Consider the following 24,100-nt stretch of genomic DNA (forward strand, 5'->3'; position numbering starts at 1 on the left):
TTTGGTTAGAAAGTAGAAAATAAATTCTAATTCATCAAGATAAGGCAGATAAGCTAAATTACTGTGAATAGGTACAAGAGTATATAAAAAGAAATTTTACCAATTTTGCCACATTGGTACATCTTTTTATAGGAAAAATCTTCCTATTCCCATTCATTTTCATATTCCTATTCCTGCTTCTATTCCTATTACTGTTTTGATTTCTGTTCATATTCCCGTTTCTTTCCCTATTCATATTTCTGCAAGTCAGATAAATCTGAACTCACAGAAAGTTAGGAGGAGGTTCATTTCTTAGTGTTGAGCCTTGTTCATGCTTTGAAAATGCTTCTTATTCAAACATTAAAAAAGAAATTCACCAGATCCTGCAACTTTTATGTAGATGCTCCCATTTCTGAAATTCAAGCATTAAACTGGACTGCAAAGTGCTGCATGCTGCACTGAGTCACTCACTTTTGAGCTAGGCTGTAGATGCAGTCTCTGCAGATTTGGTATGGCGGTTCTGAAAGCCCAAATTTGCTAATTTTGCTGGTGTCTCTTCTCTTGTGTGTAGAAACATTACATTTTTGCTTATTTGAACCTTCTTAAGTATTCATGACTCATACGAACAGCCTTTAAGGCTTTTCTCCTGCCAAGCCGGCTGTTCTGGGCATTAAGTCTAGCAGAAGCTATCCCAATTCAGAAGTTAAAATCACTGTAGTTTAGCAGTATGGGTGAGTTCAAAAAGCTTGAAGTTCATATGGTAACTCAACAAAACTAAAACTTTACTACTACACTTAAACTTTTAACTCAGATCTTGAGTGATCAATTGCTGAGATTTTACAGGTGTACTGAAATTGTCATTGCTGTTGTACAGGCAAATTTCTCTTCACAGTTTGTTGGGCTGTTTTTTGAGGGGGTCCAAGTAATAGTTTGAGGACTGCTGGCATTTTCCTACTTTTCTGGGAAAAAAAAAAAAAAAAAAAAAAAAAGGTAAGTGCTATACATTTCTATACATTTCTAAAACTTGCTATAAATTGTATTGGGTCTGAAATCCTGTGGGGAAAAGTGGAGTTTATTCTTACAATACTTGAGTAGTAGGACCTTAAGTAGTTCTCAGTCTTGGAAAAGAACATCAGTATTTGTGGATCACTCCTTCCTTCTCTTATGGTTAAGTCTTTCTCCATCCCAGGCTTATGGATGAAGAGGGTGCAGATGCCTTCTGAGATGTACAGCAAATGTCTGGCCTTGTGAGCACCCTACCTCATGTGGACAGTATCACAGAATGGCTTGAGATGGAAAGGACCCTTAAAAACCATCTGGTCCAACTGTCCTGCTGTGAACAGGGATACCTACAGCTCCGTAGGGTGCTCAGAGCCCCATCCAGCCTGATCCTGAGTGTCTCCAGGGACAGGGCATCCATCACCCCTCTGGGCAACCTGTGCCAGTGTCTCACTGCTCTTATTGTTAAACATTTTTCTTACATCCAACCTAAATTTCACCTCTTTTAGTCTGAAACTATTTCTCCTTGTCCTGTCACAAAAGACCCTAGCAAAGATAAGGACCCTTGTGAAGAAGCTAGCCCCGGTGTTCTGGCATAGATCAATGTTTGAAAAGGTTCACAAAATGATGTGAAACGGGAGTTAATGAGATAAACTTGTACCTGTTTGAATCTTATGCAAGCATCTGGAGAACTTCTTCCCTTTGCTATACCAGTTTTCCAAATGTGATGCTGCTAGAGAACCTTAGAGGAGGAACTGTGCTCTGTGTGTGCAAAAGGCAGGACTTAAACAGTGCTCTTCACAAAGATGAAAAGATAAAACTAAAAACAGCAACATCAACAACCCTGTAAGTGTACATAAGCCAAAATATCAGTTTAAGCAACCTAAGATTAGAGTTCAAGTACTGTCCAAATATGCAATATGTTCTGATCTGAGGCTTTAGACCAACAGACAGCTTAGAGAGTTGGGCTGTGGTATATGCTTTGTTCTCAGGCATTTGAACTGTTTGTCTGGACTGCTGACTTTTGGCACATCTAGGAAGAATACACAGCACCTCTCCCTCAGGTTCAAATTCTGCTTTGCTCATCTCTTCCACTACGGCAATTAGGAATTTGCTGTTAACAATATGGAGAGTGAATCTGCTCTCTTGCTAGTAGCGAGATGCCAGAAAATTAAAGAAAACAAAAACTGAAAAAGAAACACACACAAACAAACAAAATGTGTGGTACATAAAACTCTCCCATGTGCTAAAGCAACAGATTTCTGAGCCATGGCTGAGGCGTGCTACCTGCTTACACCCACTCAGCATGGGCTTGACTGCTAGTGCACTTCATTATGTAAATGCAATTTCTATCACAACATATGTAGTGCTATGAGGTGATTTTCACAAATTTGTATCACTCTCTATCAGCCATCTCATGTGTGTATATTTATGTGTATAGAGGTGTTTTTGTTCGAAAGCATCAATCTGCTGTTGCAAAGCAGAGAGCTGGTTTGCCACTCCTTGAAGAGTGAATAATTTTGATGGCAGTGTTGCAGGATGGGTTGCTCTCTGCATTCACAGCCCTCTTTCCAGTCTGCTATTTCCCTTCCTCATGAATCTTCTTGTACAGTGAAGACTTCTGTGTCATTGGCAGCTACAAGAGTTTCATACCTGGATGATGTAAGACTTTAAAAATACATTTATTCCCCTTATTTGATCTTTAACTTGTGTGAACTTTACACCTGAATCCTTTGCTCTTGAATAGGAAACTGGACATTGTATCTGGTGTGTAATAAGAAGTGTCAAATCTGGACAAAGGTATCCATCATTCACAAGAGATGTAAGTGCAGGGATTGTTTATACAACTTCTGTCCCCTGAAATTTAAGTGGAATACTCTTATCCTATGCTGGCTAGACAGATGGTACATTTTCCTGTGACTAGTTGGCTATGCAGAGTATAGTCTGCAGAGAGTGACAGGAAATCCTTGACACCTCTCTGATTACAGCCAAATGAGAGGCTTGCTTGGGCCAAACTCAGCTCAGCTGAGGTGGAAGGTCTGAGGCTGAATGGGCTTCTGATACCCCCATGCTCAGGTCACTGCATGGTAAATGGCCAGGTCAGTTTCTTTTCTGCCCTCTCAGGAAATTCTTGGGTAAAACGACTGCCTGCTGAGGCCCCCTCAGATGTAAAGAAACTGAGTTTTCAATCTGTGTTCTAAGGAACATATCTTAGATTTTAACAGGTAACAGTACCACAGGAGTGTACCCTGTTATTAAGAGTACAAAGACTGACATAGATAAATGCACTATTTTTTTTCAACAAAAAACATCTGACTCTTCAACAGTTGATTCATTCTCTTGTGAATGATGAGGGCTGTGTAATATCATTTCATGAGGGATGATAAAGTAAATCCAATGTTCTTATGTAGAATGTACTTGGTTAAAAAGTTACCAAATCAAACCTAAAATTATTTTTGCAGCATGGGTAGCAAAGCTTTCATCTCTATGTTTTATCCAAAAACCTTTGTATACACATAAAGGTGTGGAGAAAAGTCGGGTGGGGACAACAGTAAAGCATTTATGGATGAGAGGAATAAAGCAACAAGTGCTAATTCTTATTAGACATTAAGTGTTCGGAAGGAGGAGGGTAAGGATGGAGAGGTGATGGCGTGGCTTCCTATGTTAGAGAGTGTTTCAGTGTCATAGAGCTCGGGGCTAGGAATGATAAGGTTGAGTCTCTATGGATAAGGATTGGGGGAAGGCCAACAATGAGAATACCCTACTGGTGGTTACAGAACTCCATACAAGGTTGAAGAGATGGATGAGGTGTTCTGTGAGCAGCTGGCAGAAGCTGAGCAATTGCCATCCCTTGTTCTCATGGGGGACTTTAGCATCCCTGATCTAAGCTGAAATACAATACAGCACAGAGGAACCAGTCTAGGAGGTTTCTAGAGTGTGTGGAAGACAACTTCCTGATGCAGCTGGTAAGGGAGCCCATGGGGAAGAAGACTGGTGTGGCTGAAGAGAGAACTTCTGCTTAGACTCTGGGAGAAAAAGAGAGTCTATCTTCTGAGGAAGAAGGGACAGACAACTCAGGAACAGTACAGGGAAGTTGCTAGGATATGCAGGAAGAAAATCAGAAAGGCTAAAGTCCAGCATGAGCTCAACTTGGCCACAGTGGTAAAGCATAACAAGAAGTTTTTTTACAAATGTATGGACAGTAAGAGGAGGGCTAAGGAGAATGTCCGTCCTTTACTAGATCCAGTGGGAAACATGACCACTGAGGGTAAGGAAAAGGCTGAAGTTCTCAGTACCTTCTTTACTTTTGCCTTTAATTGTCAAACCAGTTATCCCTGTGGTACTCAGATCTGGAAGTCTGGGGTGGAGAGTGGAGTAAACCCTTCATGGTTCAAGTGGAAACAGTCAGAAACCTGCTACTGCACCTGGACTGTCACAAATCCATGGGGCCAGATGGGATCCACCCAAGGGTGCTGATGGAGCTGATGGAGGCAATGGCCAGGCTACTTTCCACCATCCATCAGCAGTCCTGGTAAACCAAAGAAGCTACTTCAAACCTACACAAGCTCATAAAGGCTTATGGTAACACAAATTATGTATAACTAACACTCATGCAACTTACGACTTTGAATATGTCCTTCAGTGGAATTGCTCATGTGCAAAGACAAGTCAAAGTGTGAGGTATCTTATTAGGACTTCTTCTGAAAAGAGGAGAAACTGCTGCCAGGAGCTAATAACACTATAAAACAGCTACGGGAATACCTGAGTTGGATGGGGTGAATGTTCTTATACTCATTTTTCTCTGAAGATTTACAGACTGCTGAATTACTGCAATCAATTCTTAAAAATCCAATACTAGATGAAGGAGCTGCCAGATATCCATGCCCCCACTAAATTATAATTGATCTAAAACTAAAATTTGTTGCTTTTAGCAGTAAAAAAAATGAATCTTTCTTCTGCATCTCTTTTTTCCTGCCTACTTTTGAGATTAGCACATAGAGAGCAGCACCTTTCTTACCTGAATGCTGAGGTGCTGAGGCCCTGGCACAGCTGCCCAGAGGAGCTGTGGATGCCTCATCCCTGAAGGTGCTCAAGGTCGGGCTGGATGGGACCCTGGGCATTCTGACTGGGTGAATGATAACTAGGCTACAGCAAGCAGTTGGAACTGGGTGAGATTTAAGGTCCCAACAATTCTGTGATTTCACTAGCAGATATGGCAAGTATTCTATGAGTATGCTCTCTGAATTTCAACGTATTTTGAGTACCAGCTACACTTTCATTTGAAACTTAGATGTGTCTGAGAAAGTGTTTCACATCTGTTCAACTACCAGGCTAGGAGTGCTCTGTCTGGGATGTATGCTTACTTAGTACTGCTGAATTGGACATTTCCATATAGAATGGTTTGGGCTGTGAGGAACCTCAAAACCCATCCAGCCTCAAATCCCTGCCATGGGCTGGGCTACCACCCACCAGATGAGCCTTCCCAGGGCCCCATTCAACCTGGCCTTGAGCATCTCCAGGGATGGGGCACCCACAGCTTCTCTGGGCAGCTGTGCCAGGACCTCTCCACCTCCTGAGTAAAGAGCTTCTTCCTCATGTCCGACCTGAATCTCTCCTCTTTTCATATAAAGCCATTCTCCTTGTCCTACTATCAGACTGTGTAAAAAGTTGATCTCCTTCCTGGAAGTACGGGAAGGTCACAATAAGGTTTCATTGGAGTCTCCTCCAGTCTCAACAAGCTCAGCCTGGATGTATAGAGCTAGAATGAGGTGTTTTGACTGTTCTAGATGCAACAGGTACTACTAAAATGCTGTGTTTGCAAGTTTTTATGAAGTGGAGTTATGTCCCCTGAGATGCAAAATGCAGTTTTCTACATTTTTGTCATTTGGAGAGTGCTTCTGGTAAAAGATCATTATTGTTTACATTTCTCTGTTCGTTTTCTCCTCTGTTTGCTTGTTTTGTTCTCAAATGTTCCTCCTATTAATACGTCTTTTGGAACTGCCTGGCCTACTTTAGGCTAAAAATAGCCATTATTGCTGCTGCCGTAGCTCTACACAAGCCACACAACACCCACACCAGGAAGAAAGCCTCATGCCCTGCTGATCTCTCCTGAATGGAAAAGAAGGTCAGAAACACACGGGAACAAATAGCAGGAGAGAAAACAAACCCTGTGTTGCTTCCACCAGGCTTGCTGATGGTACAGGGTGGGAAAACAGCTGAAAGTGGTGTTGATGTTCAGGTCTCCCTCTGAGTCCTCCCTCATACAGACAAGCACATTAGATGCCATTGCTCTTATGGAGAGATGTGAAAGAGAACATTAAGCTGAAACTGCAGATTGGAAATTTTCTCATTCTTTTTCAAGCAGTCATTCTTCAAGTTGACTGAAATTTGGTGGAGCAGTATTTGGCTATGACCACATGAATGTATCCCATGCTATCACACTGCTCCAGCACACAGGGATACCTCTCACCATCTGCTCTTCTGACCTCTTACAAGGGAAAAAGCCTGTAGATACACAGATACACTTTCGCCTGCATTGCAGCAGACACATCTCAGGCCTGGATGAGTACCTCCATGCTGTACACTTCTTGTGCCCCTCCAGCAGCTTATGGTGCAAGCAGGTCAGGCACAGCCTGGGGTCACTGGGGGCCTTGGGAAGTCACTGTCCCATAACACTGTGCTCTCTGACTGCAAAGTGGGGGGAGAAAGAAGAGCTGGTAAGCACTTTTGCAGCTACCCTGGCAACTCTTTGACTCCGTGACTCCACGGACGCATATTTTATTTTCTTGATTTACTTTAGCATGTGAATGATATATACACATATATTCCATTTTGCTGTTAAACCACACTGCCAGAACTTCATGCAGCTGTGGGAAGCCAGGACTCTGCATTTGTTTTCAATAGGATAACTTCTGGGTCACCTTGTCTTTACCTTGAATATCCAAAATTTGGCTAAAATGTTCATAGTTTGTAACATTTTCACTGACAATAACACCTCTGTGGCTGCGAGTCAAACTGTAGTTTAACACAGTGCTCTGTGTTCTCACCCAGTCTCACAAGCAATAGGTTGTTGAGAAAAGGTTATGTCGGGTGCCACAAGTTCAGCCTGGCCCAGCAGCTTATGTTCAACGGGAGCTGCTCAGTCGCACAGGGCAGCGCACACTCCGTGTAAGGGCGTGCGGCGGCTCCGTTCGGGGGTAGTGGCTGCTGCTGGGGGAAGACAGCAGCTGACGCAGTGCCTTGATTCCCCTCCCTGCCATCAGCTTGCCTTGCTTCAGGCGGAGGGCCGCCTCACCCGGAGCACCCCTCTCTCATCCCACCTCCCGCAGCTTACGGACAGCCGCACTGCTACAGCTCGCTCCCATCTCATCCCTCTGCGCCTTTGCTTCGCTTCTCTGCTCATTCTTTTCCTTCCCCGCTCTCATTCGTGGGAGGGGCAGCCCACCGTGCTGGATGCGGACACTGTCAGCCGTCCACAACCGGCGCGGGGAGAGAAACAGAAGAACAGGGGCAGCTTCTGAATTAGCGGCAGCAAAATGCTTCCCCAGGGTGAGGGGTGTTTAACCCACCCACCCCCCAGAAACCCCCCCCCCCCCCCCCACACACACACACACACACATACACAAACACACACATCGGAGGTGCGTGGGACCGGGGAAACCCCGGCGAAGAGCGGCTCTGGCACAAAGGGGGTGTCCTGGGGCACCGCCGGCTGCGGGGAGCCCGGGAACCTCCGCGCTCCCTCCCCTCCGTCCGCCCCTCCCTGTTCCCGTCTCCGGCCCCTTTCCCCTCCCTCCGCTCCGCAGCCGGGGCGGGGGGCTGGAACGCGGCTCCAGCGCACGGAGAAACAGAGGAGGAGAAGCGGGCGATAGGGGAAGGAGCTGCGACAATTATCCTCCTGTCACCCTAAAAAAAAAAAAAAAAAAAAAAAAAAGAGAGAGAGAGAGAAACAGAAAAGAAAAAGGGAAAAAAAAAAAGGGTGGGGGGGGGAGGGAGAGAGTGAAGGAAGGAAAAAGAAAAAATAAATAATTTAAAAAGAAAAAAAAAAAAAAAAAAAGGGAAGACAACCCCGTCCCCCCCGCCCCTCTCCACCGGCGCAGAGGAGGAGGGAGGGCGGACCATGATGCCCGGCTTGCGGGCGCTGCCCGCCCGCCCGCATGGAGACCGCCGCCCGTAGCGGGGCCGCAGCTCGGGGTGAGCGGGGCCGGGGGGCCGCGAGGGGCCGGGGCCGCGTCCCGCGAGTGGGGGTAGGGAGAGGGGCGCGACCGGCGCGTCCCGCGGGGGCATTGGGGCGGCGGGAGGCGGAGGGTGAGGATGCTCCGCGGCGTGGTTCTCCGCTCCGAAAGGGGCTCAGGTGCGGGCGGCTGCAGATTTGTGTTCTACACCTGTAACGACCATGGAAATCACTGAAGGCAGCGGGGCCGGGTTGCTCGGGCGAGCTGGGAAAGCTGTGTGGGGCCGGCTCGCTGCTCTCCACATGGCGAATGGAGGAGGAGGTGCAGCGCACTTCGGGTGAGCAGAGTGCTGCTCGGAGAAAGCGGCACCGGAGCGACGCGATGGCATTTATCGAGAGGTACCCTTACGAGAGGAGGTCGCGGAGTTATCCCCCGCCCCTGCCACGGGGATACGGGCGCGCCCTCCCCATGAGGGGACCCCCGTCCTCTCCTCCTGACCCACGCGGGGCTGTGCACCTGGCTGCCATTGCAGCCCACCGGCATGGTTTTACTACGGCTGTAGTCAACGCGTGTTGGTTATCCTGCCTGTGGGAGTGGGGATGGAGCGGTGCTGGCTGCCATCAGCTCACTGAGAGACCGGCGTAAGGGAAGGCGGACACCATCTTTCTGCTACTCTATTCCCCTGCCGTGCTCTCCTCTCACGTTCTCTCGCAGCGCTACGGAGTTGTTTGTTTGGTAGTTTGGAATGAAACTGCTTGCTGCAGTAGTGCATTATGGATACGTTACATGCGGGAAAACGACTGCAGAACAGAGGCATATCAGAGAATATCACTACATGCAACGTCGCTGCTAGTGTTGGATGCTTTGGGAAGCCTGGTCCCGAGACTTTTTGCACATATTAGAAAATCTAAGAGGTCTATAAAGAAAAAGACGTTGGCATTGTGGTCAGCTGTTACTTAAAGCTTGCAGGTAGAGAGATGCAATTTGCTAGCTGATGCCTGAGGTTATTCAATTCTCCCTGTCCCTCCTTGTGAGTTCTTAAGGAATGCTTGGGTCAGGGCAGTAACACTGGTCCTGTACATAACGGTTCTCGTGGGCTTGCTGGGATTGGGCATCTGGAGGCATCTGGGGCAGGACAGGGACTTCAGAGTGCATTGTCCTTGCTGGAAATGATGTGGGTAGGGTGAGGAAAAGGAGTGGTTCATGGCTCTCTGCTCAGATTTCTGCTTGTGTTTATACCTGGGCACAAGAAAGGGTTACCTTTGTTTGGTTTTCTGTATTCAGTTGCTATTTACAGCGCTTCAGCTTTCATAGAACGTGCACTTGTTCTTGGATGGGTAAAGAGGTTTCCAGTGCAGTTACTCCAGAAGGGGTCAGAGGCTGCTCTGTGTGACTGCCTGCCTCAGCTTATGAATACAAAGATTCAGTTTAATCTAAGGACACCCCAGAGAAGGTCCCTCTTTTTTTTTTTTTTTCTTTTTCTTTTTCTTTTTTTTTTTAAGTCATTTTGTTTCTGTAATGTGTGATTTTATTTATTTGTTTACTTATTTAGCTTTTTCCTAAAAATAAAAAAAGAGTGAGTCTCTAAAAGTCTTTAGTGTCCTTTTTTGCATTTGCCCATAGGTAAATGTGAACATATTGCACATGAGGATAACACAGTTTGCAGATCTGACATAGGGGAGAAGAAGGAAAAGGTGACATCTTTTGAGTATCTGTCAGTGACTGGGAACCATGACAACTCATCTCTACAACCTCCCCTAATTTACTTGTTTTCTCTCCTCTCCAAATGTCCTACCATATTTCAATGGCAGCCTGTGCCCACCCTGGGGGGTGAAAAGCAAGTTACAATGGAAAAAAGCATGCTAAGCTCACATTTTTCTTTTTCTTTTCTTTCTTTCTTTATTAATCCTGAATGTTACTTAGTGCTACTTCTTTGGTGCTGGTTGTGAACTTGTTTCAGAATGGGCTGATGCACGATTGAAGTCGTCACTGTGTGTGTTGAAATAGGTTAATGAACGCCAAGGACTGTGTTTTTTCTTTTTGAAGAGTTCAGAGGAGAGAAAGAACTGGTGGAGGGCTGTGTCCTGGGTTACTTAGGCATGCAATAGCCTCAGCTCAATTACAAAGCCTCTAGGTGTGTCTAACGTAGTACTTAGATTTTAATGTTGTAGCTCACTTTTCTCTGACAACCTCAATAATCATGAAAGAAAATCCTTTTTTTTTTTTTTTTTTTTTTCTTCCATTCTTCCCACTCTTTTTGTTCAGTGGTCGGAGTCTAGATTTGGTTTTTTGGGTTTTTTTTGTTTGTTTCTTTGTTTTTGAGGGATTTTTTATTTTTTAATTGAAAACCATGTATGTAACTGTTACTTCATTGGATAGTATGTTGAACAGGTTGGTCTACTTCCTGGCGCTCTAATATTTCCATTGTGTAATAGTCTCGACGGTCACACGTATCTTACTGTTCTGTAGAAAACAGCAGCAGGGAAGAAGTATGTCTGTCCAGTTTCTCAGTATCCATGGTGAATATTGTTTCAAGTGAGATGTAATTGTGGAATTGTCAGTTCTCTACAGTTTATGTTGGCTGAAGTTATGTGCCAAAAAGCAGCTTCCTAAAAGCTGTTGACTATTCTACCAGGGGGCTGAAATTCCTGATGGAATCTTAGCCACATTGATGCAGTTATCTCACCAAAATTCCAAGTATGGTTCAATTTTTAAAAAGGGTTTAAAAACGGTTTAAAATTTTCTTTAAACTTTTTTTAAAGCTTAAAGTTCTGTAGTGAATAAGGTTTGTATTACACTTTCCATGGGAAACAAAATAAATAGGTTTTTTTGGTTCTTGATGACAGCCTCTCCCCTCTCTCAGTTTATGCCATCGACATCTGGGATACGGGGCTCTGCACCTCTATTCATACAAGCCTATTGAATTTGACTGTGCAATCTAGCCTTCAGTTACTGAAATCAAAGCTGTTGTTTCTTAGGAAGTGAAAACATTCCTATTTACTAAAGGTTAAATCATAGATTCATAGAATGGTCTGGGATGGAGATAACCTTTTAAAGTTCATCTAATCCAAACACCTCAACCAGGGACTTATTTTACAAGATCAAGTTGCACAAAGCCCTGTACAACCTGACTTTGAACCCATGTAAGGATAAGGCATCAACAGCTTATCTGGACCACCTGTTCAAGTGCCTCACCACTTTCATTGTGAAAAACCAGTTCTTAATACCTAATGTGCATTTATGCACTTCCATTTTAAATGGCTGCCCCTTGCTCAGCTAGTACAAGCCATGCTAAAAGTTTTTGTTGTTGTTGTTGTTTGTGTGTTCATTGAAGCCTTTGCTCATTTTTTAGCCCATTCTTTTCTGTGTGAAAATCCCACTTGAATTAATCAGATTCAGCTTTGCTCTGTTGGTTGGCGGCCTAGAGCTTAGTACTCCAGAATGTGCTGCGTAATGTTTATTCTGGGTTTGACTGGTGGTCTGTAATGGCCTATGCTTTGAATTTTAAAATTCTGGAGGAAATCCAGTATTTTCTGGTACCCTGGCTTGGTGTCATACTGAGTTCTAAAGACGTAGCCCTGTGCTGCTTGTGGGTCATGCTTTCTTGGGCTGCTGAGTGGATTCTTGTTTTTTAACTTTTTTTAAGCTGATCACAAGACTGCAGGCATCACATCTGCAAACCTGATGCTCCAAGAAATACTCAAAGCTTTTGGTGCTTTTAATATGTAGACATTTAGGTGGTGATAGGACAAGGGAGAACGGCTTTTAACTAAAGGAGGTTAGATGTCTGAGGGAAGTTTTTCACTGAGAGAATGGTAAAGTGCCGACACAGGTTATGCAGAGGGGCTGCGGATACCCTGATCTTGGAGGTGTTCAGGGCCAGGATGGATGGAGCCCTGGGCAGACAATCCATTACTTGACATAGCAGGGGGGTTGGAACCTGATGATCCCTGAGGTGCCTTCCAATCCAAGCCATTCTATGGCTTTATGTTTTTATGATGCTGTGATATTTGGATGGGGAATTAATATAAATCTAAGCACCAACTTGTTTGTTGACTGCAGCCTGCTCACAGATTCTTCACTCTTACTTACTCTGGCTCTGTTTGCTATTTCTTGTGCATCTAAGATGAAATTTGCTCTTCAGTGGTGCTTTTCAGAAACACTTGGCAGTAGCTGAGAGACTAGTCGGAGTGGCACTTCTCTGTGTGTGCTCTGGTTCTGAAGATTTAATATTTTTGTTAAAGTTATGTTATTTTCAGTGACTATTGGTTGACATAAACTAGGTCTGAAAAACTTAGATGATTGAATCCGTAGCTACTTTGAGTAATCATTCAATTAGATGTTAGATATGGAGTCAGTGTTCAGTCATTCCTGCCTTCTTGGAATACATACTTGATTGCTAGCCTGCGGCCTACCTATGCATCATGAAAATCACACTGAGCAGCCCTTCTTGCTGTTAGTTCTGAGACCTCCTCACAGTCATTCACTGCCTCAGTCTCTCTTTTTCTGTTGTCCTGCTAGGCTGAGCTACACCCTGAATAAAGGAGGTAGATTTAGGCCTCTGAGCTTATCTTTCCCTGGGTTATCTGGAACAGTCATGTGGGCAGTTCCAGTTTTGTGGGGGATAATGGGCAGCCAAACTTGTGTGGTAATCTTTGTTGTGTTACCACTTTCTTTTCTAAGGGTCATAGTGTTTCTTGAAATGCAGTGTAACCTCCCCTTTCATCAGTGGGTTTCCATGCCTCATTTGCAAATTGTGGAGCTTTGCTAGTGTGAAGTGCAGGGCATCCCATTGGACTGTCTGGTTTGGCTTGTGCAGCTGCCATTCTTGTGACTGTATTGAAGATCATGCAAGAGTGACTGAGGATATAATTAGTTGGACAGAGGTGGCCACAGGCATCAGAGTGGGAGCAGAATCAGCTAATATGTGCAGGACAGTGTTTTCATCCATTTGTCTGAAAGTTCCACGCTGCATTATTCTCACATCTTAACCAGAACTAGAATTAGCTTCAAGGCAGGCCCTCGTGCACAAACGTGCTAATAATTGATTTAACGTGTCCTCTGGGGACCTAAGAACCAGGAAAAATCTAAAGGTATGCCATTTGTTGCCAGCCAACAGAGCTATATCTGCAAGATCACAGTTTTAAGTCACCCATGGACTTGGACATCCTTTGTATTTGGAGTATGGTTTCTTCTTTTCCTTTTAGAAACAGTGTCACTTTTATCCATGGTAAGATAGCATGGTTTATGTTATCACATATCTTCCATTCCTTTAACCTAGTTTAAATAGCCTTTAAAGTGTTCCCTTCCTTTGATTTTCCTTTTCTCTTTGTTGCACTGTGAAGGGCTGTAAGCGAAGGGCTGATTCTTTGCTCAGAAAAGGATTGTATGGAGGAGCAAAATATAATTTTCATGGTTGTTATTACTGATGGCAAAGGCTTTGCAGAATTCATAGGGTAACAATGGGCAAGACTGCTACTGCTAAGTCCATCATTACAATTCCAGGATGTAGCACTGGTTTTAAAGTTGATTTCTGCACAGTTACAAAACCAAACCTTATTCCTAATCTCCTATGAGAACAGACTTTGTGCAAATCTCAGCAAACGTGTCTGGATCTCATGCCTAATGTCCCCTGCAGATTCATCTGAGCTAATCTCAATGCCTGCTTGGAGTCTGTTGGTGCTAATGGGCTTCCAGAGAAGCTGAGGGTCTCCCTCCCCTCCAAATAGCCACACTCGGATAATTCAAATGGGAGCATGAGATTTCAATGTACATTTTCATAGATGTTTCTCATGCCTCTCTTTTCTGCTTTGTTGAGGCACCAGTGAGCTCAGAATCCTGCTTCACAGCCCATCAGTTCAAATCAATCAAGAGAAGAGGAGGAGGAAAAAATCCAACTTTGATGGAAACACACATACTGCAAAAGGCAGTTGTATCACATTTATATTCCTCTGCATGCTTCTGTCACCCACACTTGTGAAATACTCACTGGAAAAAAAAAGAAGTACGTTTAATTTCCACACATGCAATAATTTACTTTGTTTGCTGAGAAATTACCAGTACCTTTTATACAGTAACTTATTTTTCTACTTCTTCCATTCATTGTGTATGGGAGGGTTCACAACTCATGAACAGAAAAGCAAGTCAATTTGTGTTAGCTGCTTGTTTTTAAATTGATTGAGACACTCAGCTAGAAACTTGAAAAATATATTTCATGAAACACAGCTGGAATGTTTGCTGAATCCTGTGAGAATCATTTTAGGAAGAAAGGAAAGGTGCTGCAAGAATGAAGAGTTATCATAAAACCATGTCTTTTTTTCCCTGTTGCACCTAAATCATGTTCTTTTGTGCTGGGGTCTTGCTTGTAATACCAATGAAGCTCTCCTGTGAGAATAACCCTGTTCTGATGGCATACCATATTTGGGTAAATGAAGTTGGAAGCACTGTTTACACAGTCTCACACTGGAATCTTACCCACTCACAGAGCAGTCTTTCTGTATAATCATTTTTTTGCATGCTAAAAATCTTTCCTACCTGTCAGACTGGCTTTGGCTGCTCTCGTGAAACACCACACCAGCTCCAGCAGGCAGACCTGGGAGAAGCAAGGGAGGCCAGCCTGCAAAAAGCAAGGCTGTGGGACGACTGCCCTTACAGAATGAAAACTCTCCCAGATTATTCTTTGTAAGGATCGTGCCTTCTGGTCACTCTGGGTGCTGCCTTGCTCTTCATGAAGAGGTGGGGAGGTGTCATCCAACCGAAGTGTGGTCAACAGAGGAGGGAAAATGCACGTGACCTGAAGAAGAGAGCATAAACATCTTTTTAGTGTGACTTAGAGATATGTCAGGAAGCTCAAAATCCCTAGTAGGTTCAGAACTGTTGTCTGTAACCTGCCAAGCTGAAAGTGGAACAGATTTCAAAGAACTGGGCATAAGTACTGTATCCACATGTAGAATACTCAGTACAAGATTGAGACATGGACCTGTAGGAGCACATTCAGAAGAGGCCACAAAAATGACCCAAGGGATGGAACACCTCTCCTGTGAGGACTGGCTGAGAGCTGGGGCTGTTTAGTCCAGAGAAGAGAAGGCTTCAGGGAGACTGAGAGCAGCCTTTCAGTATCCAAAGAGTGGCTATAAGAAAGAAGAGAACAGACTCTATAACAAGGTCTGTTGTGATAGAACATGGGGAAATGGTTTCAGATAAAGAGGGAGATTTGGGTTAGAAGTAAGGAAAAAGTTTTTTATAGTAAGTGTGGTGAGGCTCTGTCACAGGCTGCCCAGAGAGGCAGAGAGGTGCCCCATCCCTGGAAACACTCAAGGTCAACTAGACCAGGCTCTGAGCAGCTGATCAGCTGAAGGTGTCCCTGTTCATTTCAGGGGAGTTGGACTAGATGCCTATAAGGCTCCCTTCCAACTCAAATGATTCTGTGATTTATGAAAAATTGATTGTGGATCATCTCTGCAGTAGGGGTACTTGGGGATCTAAGCTGCTCATAGAAAGCAGTTCAGTTTGTGAATGGTGATAGCTGGTGTGGTTTTTAACAGCAGAACAAGGTCAGTCAGAAGACACCAATCTCCAGTGATATGTTTCTAATGCTAGGGTGAGTCAGAGGAATTGCACGTCTCCTTTGTGCAAATGTAAGCCAAAAATTTACAGTTTGAACGTCCTTGCATCACCTAGACAAAGCAAATTAGTCTCAGTTACCTTGAGAATACAGACTGTTGTTTGGAAAGACGTACCACAATTATTAGGAGCAGGTAATGCCATTCAGCAAATAAAATACCACTAAAATTAAATACTACTCAAGATACTTCAATCTCCACAGGTGTTTGTTGAGACCCTACTGCTTGCTTCCTCCGTGGGTCTGTGTACTCCAAATATAGATCCAGTGTGCACACAGAGGTGTCCTGGCTGTGGTTTGAGAGGAACAAAAGACACATTTTGTAGTGTTTTTGGAAAAAACTGAGGTAGGTCATGGGTTGTGCTCAGCAGACACACAGCTACACTGAGACTGCCAAAGCAAGAGGAAAGTTATTGGTACATAATTCCTTCAGGCACCACTGCAGCATGGAAAGAAGCCATTGCGTGTGTGATGTTGACTTCTGCTCTAGTATATGCCCTGTACTTGAAGCCATTAACCCATGAATCTGAGAAACAAGTTGGAAATTTTCAGATATGTTAGATAAGGACAGAGGCAACTGAAAAAGAAGGCAATGAGGAGTTTGATTATCTTCAACTTGAATGTTACACAGAAGCTGAAATGACAATGTAGAGTCCAAATTAATGTGTCCTACCACCCCATCCCTGGGGATGTGCAGTTCACGTAAGCAAAACAGCACCTGGCCCGCCTACAGGCTATCACAGAGTTCAGACTACATAAGTTGTGCTGGAATTGGCCTGTATACAACGTGCATCAGCTAAGACATTATGCAAGGCAGTTGCAGAATATAACTAATTCACAGGTGTTCAGCAAGAACATTAGTGTCTGTTCAACAAGAAAAGATATTTCAAGAGAAGTTGTTCAAAGACTGTGTCAATCATTCCCTTCTGTGATTTGTATGAGAATGGAGGAAATTTTGACTAGAACTGGCTGGTTTCTTACTTTGCTTCTCTTATGCAGGCAGTTTCCATAGCAAAATAAAACTCAGGAACATGGAGAATTCTGCCAAAAATTACTCAGAATTTAAAAATTTTGACCCCAAATAATAAGAAGAAGTACCATTCACAGGAAAAAATAATGATATGCAGCTGTTTTTTGAAGACTTTGCTTTTTTTTTTATTTAAAATTGCAATGTAGAAGAAACAAGCATTTTGAGTTGCAGTATTTTGTATTATTTGTTTTTGTTTTTACTACGTACATGTTTATTTCCAAAGGAACATGTGAGAGTCCATCCATTCTTTCAGTGGAGAATGTCTTCAGTGAAGTGTGTTACTGTCTTCAGTTTGCTGAGATTATACTACTTTTGAATTTGGTATCCAGAGTAAGAAAAAAGAAATGATGCTTGAATTAACAAACAGAGATTTAAGGATGCAGTGAAGGTCCCCAGCTCCCCCCAGTTCTACTTATATAGAATCATTGAATCACCAGGGCTGGAAAAGACTTCCATGATCATCCAGCCCAACCATCCATCTACCACCAGTATTTCCCACTAATCCACATCCCTCAGTATGTCTAAACGTTTCTGAAACACCTCCAGGGATAATAACTGCACCACCTCCCCTGGCATACATTTGTATTGTTTAAGTAGGTTCTTACACAGATTTTCTTGAGTCTGTGGCTGTATGTTAAACATAAGAGGTAATGTAAGGGAGCAGGAAACCATGGAGGGAATTGTTTTGGGCTGACCAAAAGCACAAGCTGTTTTTCTTACTGACATGAAGAAAATGTAGTGTCTTTTTTGATAGAACGAAACATTCTGTTTGCTTTGTGCTGTCTCTTTGCAGCATGTAGTCCCTATCCGTAAAATAAACATATAAACAAGTTAGCAAGAAGGAGTTCAACTTTGAAACCAAATGCTGGTGGCATTGTTGACCGAAACTATATTCTTCTGTCCATCCACTGGCTGATTTTCAGCTTCATTGTTCGTTCCTTCAGACTTTGCAGGTCTCTTATGTGAAGGGAAGGCAGGCACCTGGTGTTCCACAAAGTACCAGTCGTATAAATAGGATGGACTGAATCTATTTAATATTATTTGTGTTTCCCAGGAGTGACAGGGGAAAGAGGAACCAAAACCAATTTTGTCTCGCCTCGGTGTGAGGAGTCTTCAACTGAAAGACTGAGAAGTTTTTTATTTTTCCTAAGCCTGTAACAATGTTGCTGCTCAGGCATAACATCAGGCCTTGCTTCCTACTACCACCAGAGTCATAAATAAGCAACTTTTATAAAGAAATGTCTAGCTAAACAAAGAGTAATAAAAGGGGGTTCTACATAAAAATGCAAATAACGGTTGAATATCACTGACCTTATTTGTGCTTCTGCTGGCTTTCATCTCTAAATATGAAGATATAGATTGAGGAAACGATAAATGTTAACTTCCTGACACTTTTTCAATACTGATTGATCTGCATTTCCTGGCATGACAGTCTATATTTTCTGGTGTATAATGATCTACGATAACTCTGTAGTCCTTAATCCAGCCTAATGCTCATGTCTTTGGTTCAACACCACTATGGTGTTCAAAGGGAAAACAAAGCTCTTAGAATATCAAGTAATCCATTTCAAGAACGAGTTTGTCCTTCAATGACTTTAGCCCTATAAATATTTCATCTACACAGAAAAAGAAATAAATAATAATAATCATGACTATTATCAAATAACTGATGTTATTTTAAAGAGATTAATGTCAGTAGTCTTAATACTTGATATACGCTGTATTATATCATTATATCTCAGGTTAGAAGAAGTTATCTTAGGGGTGTGTATTATTATCCTTCCTTGTAGTCTGGAATCAGGAGAACTCCTGGAGTATATTGTTCCTTCAGGATATGACGTTGAAATTTGTACTACTCACTATGTCCTGGTTACCATAAGGGCAGAGACCATCATTAACTTACACTGTGGAACTGTGTGTGGGTCACTTTCTTGGAGGTGACTGTGCTAAGTGAGGGAGTTGATTGTTGCTTTATTTCTGGCAGCATATTCATCTGCCATGTCAGTGCCCTCCATGACAGAAGTTTTCCACTGTTCACTGCAGTTTACCATTATCAGGAAGGGAATTTCTGACTAAATTTGCAATTATTGTTAATATTATTTTACATATTTTAAGAAGCTATTTTCTGATACTGGAAATATCTACTTAACTAGTATTTTAGGAAAGACTATTTTTCTGTAAGTCTTGACTTGCTTAGCAGAACTTACTTTGGCTAACAAATAATTTTTATCTTCCTCAGTTATATCATCTTGGGCAAAAAATGTCTTCATAACACATCCTTATATTATTAATGTTTTCTTCCCCATATAATGATAAGGCTTCATTTATCTTCAGAGGTATTTCTTCTTTGGATTCACTTGTACAGTCGAGACTGTTTCTGTTCCTGTCAGTGACTTGGTTTGATGGATGTATCTCACAGTTTTTAGAGATGACTTTATCTGATCCAAAGTTATTCATGGAGTTCTTAGCTGAATAACTCAGTGAAATGGCTTCCCAGCTCTAAACTCTTGCACCAGAGACATCAAAAAAGTTCATGTTTGGCTGCATTAGTCCTTTTACTGGGCAGGAAAATACACTTGTAAGTGCAAGTAACATAAGTTCCAAAGACAAAAATGCTTTGGAAATAGCAGTTGTCAAAAGCAAAGAACAACAGGAAAAAAATAAAAATAAAAATAAAAATATAATAAAAATAAATAGACAGATTTGTTGAGCAGAGACAACTTTTCATATTTGTCTGGCTTCTAAATTCCTCTTGAGACTACAGTATTTCCTGATCCCAGGAAGTCTGCCCTGATTCAGAGAACTAGCAAAACCACTGCTCAGCTCCAAATCCTGTTTCACAGGTCTCATGCTAAATTTCACCTTGGGGTACATGGAGATTAGATTTGCTTCTTACAGTGACATGGGTAGTAGATGAAGACAGGCAATAGAAAAAATACTAAGCAGAATAGTAAGCGTTAATGCTTGTAAAATTTCATTTAGATCCGTAATATGCAGCAGAAGCCAGTCAATACTTCAGATAACAAAGAAAAGAGGAAAAAGTATTTGTTTACTTTGAAGTATTCAACAGAAGAAACAGAATAATAAAATCTACACTGTTTTGCGAAGGAGAGGTGAGTCAGGTAGAAAATTGTATGTTAGTTAGAGAGAACACAACGTGCGTTTCAAGTAAAACTCTTAAAATCACAGGACAGAAAAGAACACTTTGCAGTCTTTGCCTTGGTGGAGGTGATGTCAACACTTAAATGTGTTTTGTTTGGCACTGAGTGGTTCTGTGGGCAAAAAGAGGGTGATAGTAGGTAGGGATGCCTTCATCTTCCTAGGCATCAGCCTGGGGCATTTCATGTGCTTAGTCATTTGTCAGCTCCCCCACGCTGTCATAACGGAAAAAGCCTCTCACTTCTACATGTGGCCATGCACTCAGTGTAAAGTGTCCACTTCGGGATTCAGTGGTGTTCATCATCCTCAACAACACTTTATGTACCCTGTATTTACAACAAGTCATGCCTTACTTGCCAGCATTTTCTGCTTTGAGTGACTGGTTTTGTGTGACTTTCTGAGTCGTGCAGCTGTTCTGGGGTTTTTTTACATCTACATATTCAGTGGTAGAGCCTTCAGCAGCCTAAATGGCAGGTCAGGTCCTTTTCAGGTTGGTTTCCTGAGGAATTTGTTGCTTCCCAGCCTTGTTTGAATACCCAGTTGGCCTTCCTTGATTTACTGATCATCTCAATCTTCATTTGTTCCTTTGTCTTACAGTTTTGACCTTATCTCCATGTAATAACGATGTTAGCAGGAGGAAACTGAGGTTTCTTCAGTAACTGAATCAGGAGAGTAAACTGGGATTATGTGCGAGACTTGGTTAGGGCATTCTGGATAGTAATCGTAACATGGAGTTTGTTTTAAGACTGAGCAGTCTCAGTGTGAGACTCCAAGTTTCAGTCAAACCATCAGTGATTCAAGGATGGTACTTTAAAAAATGATTTATGCTGACAAAGAATTCTTCTGCTGGAAGGTTTTGCTGATGAATTGTGGAGTGCAAGAGGTAACTGAAATATTTCAGTTCAGGTGAATGACAGATGAGAATTAGAAACTAATTTTCTGAACTCCTCTCTCCCTCAGACTTAATGTAGCAGAAATGGTTCTTACTCTGTTTATCAGTTTGCTTTAAACAGTAGCTGAACAGCCAAGCAGTTGACAGCTTGCTAACAAACTCTGGGGTTCTGGGAAAGTATAGCTGTTATCTTGAAAGTCACACAAAACTTCACGTGATATATGCACAACCTGCATGTATATGACAAATGTGGGTTACTGAAGATAAAGCTGGACTTTCAGTGGGATGGCAAAAGGCAGGTGCTGTAACATAGGAGAAGTGGAAAAATATCTGCATGAATATAAGTGGTATAAGTGGTAGTGATTCTATGAGCATCAAGAGACATTAAAAGATGTTATAGGAATGACCCTTTATTGCATTCCTGTTTTCTTTATATCTTCCAGGCTGATGTGAAGGTGGAGTCTCCACCTTTGGTTCTATTTTAACATATCTATGTTAATGCAGACCTTTATTTACCCTTACAGACCTATAAAGCAGAGCCCTCTTAGCTCTCCTGTTGTCTGCTTTTACTTTTGGAACATGCACCTAGTTTGACCTACTCAGCAATCAGGAAAGGAGTTTGTTTTCCTTGTCTTTTATACACAATAATGCATGTCTGCATCTTGTGAAAAAGCATCTGAACTGGACAGGGATCTTCCAGAGAAATATACATTCTTTCCCCGTTTCTTTCCACCTGGACAGGAAGGGAAAGTTTGTGGTACTGATCCTTTGATGACAGCTGAATTTGTTACAGCCAGTGAGGTTACAGGGGTTTATGGAAGAGAATAGCCTGTGTCATGTGGAAGTGAATTATAAACCTAAGCAGGCAGCCTAGCTCTACGCACTACACATCACTGTGTGAAATTAAGCGAATCAGAATGGTACTTGAGTTTTTCTTTCATTTCTGTTTTACTTAAGTAAAGCAGTGAGTAATGCAGGTATTCAGTCTTTTTCTAATTGCTGCGTTAATTTAATTTTCTTCAATTTATCCCAAATCTTTATCCTGCTAGCCAAGTCTCAGTCTTGGTCATTCTTACAGACCTAACGTGAAACAAAAGACAAAAATAAATTGTGAACTTAAATCTTTGGGTGCCCATGTTTCAAGACAAATGCTAGACTTTTTGATGCTCTTTTTCTTCTTTTTTTTTTTTTTTATTTTTTATTTTTGGACGTGCTGTGCTGCAAGGGATTTCTCATACCACCTTTCTTCCTCCTGTTGCAACCTTTTTCACAGAATGTGAAAGATCTTTGATGCTCTTGAACTTAATGGCAAACCTTCTCCAAGCTGAACAAGCCCAGCTCTCCCAGCCTGTCTTCATAGGGGAGGTGCTCCAGCCCTCTGGTCATCTTCATGCCTCTCCTGTGGACTCAATTCCAACAGTTCTGCAGTCTCCTTTCTTGGCTCTGGATTTCACAAAAGACCTGTGAGAATTAAGAACAAGTTATTCCTTACCTTTTTGTCACAGTCCTCTACCTATCCAAGAACCACTGCACTTCACTTCCTCTCAGGATGAAATAAACACTGATTTATTAAGCTATTTCTTTTCCAGACAGATTTTAGTTGAGCTGCTTAGTTAGTCTTAGCCCTTGGTATATGCTCATCTGTTTGTTTGTTTGTTTGTTTTTCTGTCACCTTCCACTCTATTTTGCTAGCATTGTATTTCTTCCTAACTAGAGAACAGTCAAATCAAATTAGCTTCTCTGACACCTGAAAGACCTGGAGCTTGCTCAAATGTTTAGTCTGCCATTGAGGAACTTCCAACACTGACAGACTTCTTTAGGAAGTTTCACATCTAGGTGATTTGGCCAGAAAGGAAATGGGTGAGACATAAAATAGCTTGACAGAAGTGGAAAGGATGGATGCTATGATGCATTTAGGTCACAAGTGTCCAGGGACTAGAAACAAGCTGTGGGTTGGTTGATTACCTTGCAGTCTGCTACCACCTGCTGAGCACCTGGAGGCTGCCACTGTCAGGTGGGATGTTGAGCATGATATGTGACTGCTCTGATTCCTTTGTACCAGCTCCAGTGTCTGTGGTTACAATCACAGCTTATCTGCTGCTGAATGAGCACAGATCAAATGTCCAAGCTACTACAGTTTCCAATAACTCTCTGTCTAAGAAGCATCATCCTGAAGAGGGTACATGGGAAGGTCAACCCTAATGTGGTCTCTGAGTTTTAAGAAGCCAGGACCTTAACATGAGTTACTACAGATGATCAATTTTAACTAGACATAGACATAAGGGGAGAGGCTGGATTAAGTAAATAAACATTTTATAATGCTCTAAGCAAAAGCAGCAGTAATGTAACTGAGAACAGTGTTTTTAGAATGACTTTGAGCATAGGACAGGCTTCTGTAACCCTAAAATGTTCTCATAATACAATGAAAATTAGCCTAGAAATGAAAAGGACTTAATTAAAATGTTAGTCTCACTTCGCTAACTACTTATTACTATGATAGCGTAGCTAAGTTTTTTAATGAGATATGCCAATTATAGATGTTTTCCTTTTCAAAAACTTAGGGAAAAAAGATTTTCAAGGTCAACCACTGTCTCTTTTCATTTAAAAGAAGATATACTCCTTTTTAAAGTGGTTTTGAAAAATGGGTTTTGAGGAAAGGGCAATTCCCATGGTCAATATGAAAAAAAACAATAAATAGCCAACTCAAGGATCCTTTAATCCACTTTAAAACCCACTGCATTAAACTGAAGTATAGTTGCTTTCTGTGCTTGATGAAAAGGAAGAAGGGTAAGACTTTGAGAGTTTAGAAAATAATTGGCATTACATGAAATTTGATGATTTGCTATATTCTACAGTTTTCTCTGACAGATTTCCCCTAACACAGGAGTATGTTTATAAGTAGCATATTTCCTCTTTTTACCATGAGGCTGTTATATCAGAGGACTTGATTATCATTCTGCTCTTCACGTGAACAGATACTTCACTGCTATTAGCCAGTGGCAGTTAAATTGCTTGTCCTTTTCAGGGTCTGTGGCCTTTGTATAAAAGATGGTAGAATAACTTGACGCTCAACTTTTTTCAGCATCTCTGCTATTCCTTATGAGGATGCTTCCTCCTTTTATTCTGTATGCCTGCTCTTTGACCTTTCTCTGGTGGCCCCACGAGAGCTAGCTCTATGCTTTCTTCTGCCAATCAAGACCTACCTTCTGCAACCACAGCTGCATGCAAGCCCAGCTGGTCTCAGA

General features: G+C 42.3%; 1 protein-coding gene across 3 annotated transcripts in view; it reads left to right on the top strand.

Moving 5' to 3' along the window:
• Nucleotides 1–7,827: 7,827 nt before the first annotated feature.
• The window catches only part of PLPPR1 (phospholipid phosphatase related 1), a 111,033-nt gene continuing 94,760 nt past the window's right edge, over nt 7,828–24,100 (top strand). Inside the window, exon 1 of one of the 3 annotated variants that reach the window (XM_072360357.1) lies at nt 7,828–8,172. The gene's annotated coding sequence lies outside the window, so the exon portion shown is untranslated. Of the gene's footprint in view, nt 8,173–8,258; nt 8,491–24,100 lie in introns of those variants that run through there. The other 2 variants (XM_072360359.1, XM_072360358.1) reach the window with 2 other exon arrangements.

This window comes from Excalfactoria chinensis, chromosome Z (assembly GCF_039878825.1).
Source record: "Excalfactoria chinensis isolate bCotChi1 chromosome Z, bCotChi1.hap2, whole genome shotgun sequence".
In the NCBI taxonomy this organism is placed as follows: Eukaryota; Metazoa; Chordata; class Aves; order Galliformes; family Phasianidae; genus Excalfactoria; species Excalfactoria chinensis.